Source organism: Hylobates moloch, unplaced genomic scaffold (genome assembly GCF_009828535.3).
Source record: "Hylobates moloch isolate HMO894 unplaced genomic scaffold, HMol_V3 SCAFFOLD_11, whole genome shotgun sequence".
Taxonomy (NCBI): Eukaryota; Metazoa; Chordata; class Mammalia; order Primates; family Hylobatidae; genus Hylobates; species Hylobates moloch.
In genome coordinates this window covers 97,213,925-97,219,195 of record NW_026652286.1, presented here as the reverse complement: position 1 = coordinate 97,219,195, position 5,271 = coordinate 97,213,925, and positions in this window count along the sequence as shown.

The window sequence follows — 5,271 nt, the reverse complement described above, 5'->3', positions numbered from 1 at the left end:
GTTCTCATTGTTCAATTCCCACCTATGAGTGAGAACATGCGGTGTTTGGTTTTTTGTCCTTGCGATAGTTTACTGAGAATGATGTTTTCCAGTTTCATCCATGTCCCTACAAAGGACACGAACTCATCATTTTTTATGGCTGCATAGTATTCCATGGTGTATATGTGCCACATTTTCTTAATCCAGTCTATTGTTGTTGGACATTTGGGTTGGTTCCAAGTCTTTGCTATTGTGAATAGTGCCGCAATAAACATACGTGTGCATGTGTCTTTATAGCAGCATGATTTATAGTCCTTTGGGTATATACCCAGTAATGGGATGGCTGGGTCAAATGGTATTTCTAGTTCGAGATCCCTGAGGAATCGCCACACTGACTTCCACAATGGTTGAACTAGTTTACAGTCCCACCAACAGTGTAAAAGTGTTCCTATTTCTCCACATCCTCTCCAGCACCTGTTGTTTCCTGATTTTTTAATGATGGCCATTCTAACTGGTGTAAGATGGTATCTCACTGTGGTTTTGATTTGCATTTCTCTGATGGCCAGTGATGATGAGCATTTCTTCATGTGTTTTTCGGCTGCATAAATGTCTTCTTTTGAGAAGTGTCTGTTCATGTCCTCTGCCCACTTTTTGATGGGGTTGTTTGTTTTTTTCTTGTAAATTTGTTTGAGTTCATTGTAGATTCTGGATATTAGCCCTTTGTCAGATGAGTAGGTTGCAAAAATTTTCTCCCATTCTGTAGGTTGCCTGTTCACTCTGATGATAGTTTCTTTTGCTGTGCAGAAGCTCTTTAGTTTAATGAGATCCCATTTGTCGATTTTGGCTTTTGTTGCCATTGCTTTTGGTGTTTTAGACATGAAGTCCTTGCCCACGCCTATGTCCTGAATGGTATTGCCTAGGTTTTCTTGTAGGATTTTAATGGTTTTAGGTCTAACATATAAGTCTTTAATCCATCTTGAATTAATTTTTGTATAAGGTGTAAGGAAGGGATCCAGTTTCAGCTTTCTACATATGGCTAGCCAGTTTTCCCAGCACCATTTATTAAATAGGGAATCCTTTCCCCATTTCTTGTTTTTGTCAGGTTTGTCAAAGATCAGATAGTTGTAGCTATGCGGCATCATTTCTGAGGGCTCTGTTCTGTTCCATTGATCTATGTCTCTGTTGTGGTACCAGTACCATGCTGTTTTGGTTACTGTAGCCTTGTAGTATAGTTTGAAGTCAGGTAGCGTGATGCCTCCAGCTTTGTTCTTTTGGCTTAGGATTGACTTGGCGATGCGGGCTCTTTTTTGGTTCCATATGAACTTTAAAGTAGTTTTTTCCAATTCTGTGAAGAAAGTCATTGGTAGCTTGATGGGGATGGCATTGAATCTATAAATTACCTTGGGCAGTATGGCCATTTTCACGATATTGATTCTTCCAACCCATGAGCATGGAATGTTCTTCCATTTGTTTGTATCCTCTTTTATTTCATTGAGCAGTGGTTTGTAGTTCTCCTTGAAGAGGTCCTTCACATCCCTTGTAAGTTGGATTCCTAGGTATTTTATTCTCTTTGAAGCAATTGTGAATGGGAGTTCGCTCATGATTTGGCTCTCTGTTTGTCTGTTATTGGTGTACAAGAATGCTTGTGATTTTTGTACATTAATTTTGTATCCTGAGACTTTGCTGAAGTTGCTAATCAGCTTAAGGAGATTTCGGGCTGAGACAATGGGGTTTTCTAGATATACAATCATGTCATCTGCAAACAGGGACAATTTGACTTCCTCTTTTCCTAATTGAATACCCTTTATTTCCTTCTCCTGCCTGATTGCTCTGGCCAGAACTTCCAGCACTATGTTGAAAAGGAGCGGTGAGAGAGGGCATCCCTGTCTTGTGCCAGTTTTCAGAGGGAATGCTTCCAGTTTTTGCCCATTCAGTATGATATTGGCTGTGGGTTTGTCATAGATAGCTCTTATTATTTTGAGATACGTCCCATCAATACCTAATTTATTGAGAGTTTTTAGCATGAAGAGATGTTGAATTTTGTCAAAGGCCTTTTCTGCATCTATTGAGATAATCATGTGGTTTTTGTCTTTGGTTCTGTTTATATGCTGGATTACATTTATTGATTTGGGTATGTTGAACCAGCCTTGCATCCCAGGGATGAAGCCCACTTGATCATGGTGGATAAGCTTTTTGATGTGCTGCTGGATTCGGTTTGCCAGTATTTTATTGAGGATTTTTGCATCAATGTTCATCAAGGATATTGGTCTGAAATTCTCTTTTTTGGTTATGTCTCTGCCAGGTTTTGGTATCAGGATGATGCTGGCTTCATAAAATGTGTTAGGGAGGATTCCCTCTTTTTCTATTGATTGGAATACTTTCAGAAGGAATGGTACCAGTTCCTCCTTGTACCTCTGGTAGAATTCAGCTGTGAATCCATCAGGTCCTGGACTCTTTTTGGTTGGTAAGCTATTGATTATTGCCACAATTTCAGAAGCTGTTATTGGTCTATTCAGAGATTCAACTTCTTCCTGGTTTAGTCTTGGGAGGGTGTATTTGTCGAGGAATTTATCCATTTCTTCTAGATTTTCTAGCTTATTTGCATAGAGGTGTTTGTAGTATTCTCTGATGGTAGATTGTATTTCTGTGGGATCGGTGGTGTTAGCCCCTTTTTCATTTTTTATTGCATCTATTTGATTCTTCTCTCTTTTCTTCTTTATTAGTCTTGCTAGCGGTCCATCAATTTTGTTGATCTTTTCAAAAAACCAGCTCCTGGATTCATTAATTTTTTGAAGGGTTTTTTGTGTCTCTATTTCCTTCAGTTCTGCTCTGATTTTAGTTATTTCTAGCCTTCTGCTAGCTTTTGAATGTGTTTGCTCTTGCTTTTCTAGTTCTTTTAATTGTGATGTTAGGGTATCAATTTTGGATCTTTCCTGCTTTCTCTTGTGGGCATTTAGTGCTATAAGTTTCCCTCTACACACTGCTTTGAATGTGTCCCAGAGATTCTGGTATGTTGTGTCTTTGTTCTCGTTGGTTTCAAAGAACATCTTTATTTCTGCCTTCATTTCATTATGTACCCAATAGTCATTCAGGAGCAGGTTGTTCAGTTTCCATGTAGTTGAGTGGTTTTGAGTGAGTTTCTTAATCCTGAGTTCTAGTTTGATTGCACTGTGGTCTGAGAGACAGTTTGTTATAATTTCTGTTCTTTTACATTTGCTGAGGAGAGCTTTACTTCCAACTATGTGGTCAATTTTGGAATAGGTGTGGTGTGGTGCTGAAAAAAATGTATATTCTGTTGACTTGGGGTGGAGAGTTCTGTAGATGTCTATTAGGTCTGCTTGGTGCAGAGCTGAGTTCAATTCCTGGATATCCTTGTTAACTTTCTGTCTCGTTGATCTGTCTAATGCTGACAGTGGGGTGTTAAAATCTCCCATTATTATTGTGTGGGAGTTTAAGTCCCTTTGTAGGTCACTGAGGACTTGCTTTATGAATCTGGGTGCTCCTGTGTTGGGTGCATATATATTTAGGATAGTTAGCTCTTCTTGTTGAATTGATCCCTTTACCATTATGTAATGGCCTTCTTTGTCTCTTTTGATCTTTGTTGGTTTAAAGTCTATTTTATCAGAGACTAGGATTGCAACCCCTGCCTTTTTTTGTTTTCCATTTGCTTGATAGATCTTCCTCCATCCCTTTATTTTGAGTCTATGTGTGTCTCTGCACGTGAGATGGGTTTCCTGAATACAGCACACTGATGGGTCCTGACTCCTTATCCAGTTTGCCAGTCTGTGTCTTTTGATTGGAGCATTTAGCCCATTTACATTTAACGTTAATATTGTTATGTGTGAATCTGATCCTGTCATTATGATGTTAGTTGGTTATTTTGCTCGTTAGTTGCTATAGTTTCTTCCTAGCCTCGATGGTCTTTACAATTTGGCATGTTTTTGCAGTGGCTGGAACCGGTTGTTCCTTTCCATGTTTAGTGCTTCCTTCAGGAGCTCTTTTAGGGCAGGCCTGGTGGTGACAAAATCACTCAGCGTTTGCTTGTCTGTAAAGTATTTTATTTCTCCTTCACTTATGAAGCTTAGTTTGGCGGGATAGCAAATTCTGGGTTGAAAATTCTTTTCTTTAAGAATGTTGAATATCGGCCCCCACTCTCTTCTGGCTTGTAGAGTTTCTGCTGAGAGATCAGCTGTTAGTCTGATGGGCTTCCCTTTGTGGGTAACCCGACCTTTCTCTCTGGCTGCCCTTAACATTTTTTCCTTCATTTCAACTTTGGTGAATCTGACAATTATGTGTCTTGGAGTTGCCCTTCTCGAGGAGTATCTTTGTGGCGTTCTCTGTATTTCCTGAATCTGAATGCTGGCCTGCCTTGCTAGATTGGGGAAGTTCTCCTGGATAATATCTTGCAGAGTGTTTTCCAACTTGGTTCCATTCTCCCCATCATTTTCAGGTACACCAATCAGACGTAGGTTTGGTCTTTTCACATAGTCCCAAATTTCTTGGAGGCTTTGTTCATTTCTTTTTATTCTTTTTTCTCTAAACTTCCCTTCTCTCTTCATTTCATTCATTTCATCTTCCATCAGTGATACCCTTTCTTCCAGTTGATCGCATCTGCTACTGAGGCTTCTGCAATCTTCGCGTAGTTCTCGAAACTTGGCTTTCAGCTCCATCAGCTCCTTTAAGCCCTTCTCTCCATTGGTTATTCTAGTTATCCATCCTTCTAATTTTTTTTCAAAGTTTTTAACTTCTTTGCTATTGTTTTGAATTTCCTCTCGTAGCTCAGAGTAGTTTGATCGTCTGAAGCCTTCTTCTCTCAACTCATCAAAGTCATCCTCCATCCAGCTTTGTTCCATTGCTGGTGAGGAACTGCGTTCCTTTGGAGGAGGAGAGGTGCTCTGTTGTTTAGAGTTTCCAGTTTTTCTGCTCTGTTTTTTCCCCATCTTTGTGGTTTTATCTACTTTTTGTCTTTGGTGATGGTGATGTACAGATGGGTTTTTGGTGTTGAAGTCCTTTCTGTTTGTTAGTTTTCCTTCTACCAGACAGGACCCTCAGCTGCAGGTCTGTTGGAGTTTACTAGAGGTCCACTCCAGACCCTGTTTGGCTGGGTGTCAGCAGCGGTGGCTGCAGAACAGCGGATTTTCGTGAGACCACAAATTCAGCTGTCTGATAGTTCCTCTGAAAGTTTTGTCTCAGAGGAGTACCCGGTTGAATGAGGTGTCAGTCTGTCCCTACTGGGGGGGGGTGCCTCCCAGTTAGGCTGCTCAGGGGTGAGGGACCCACTTTAGGAGGCAG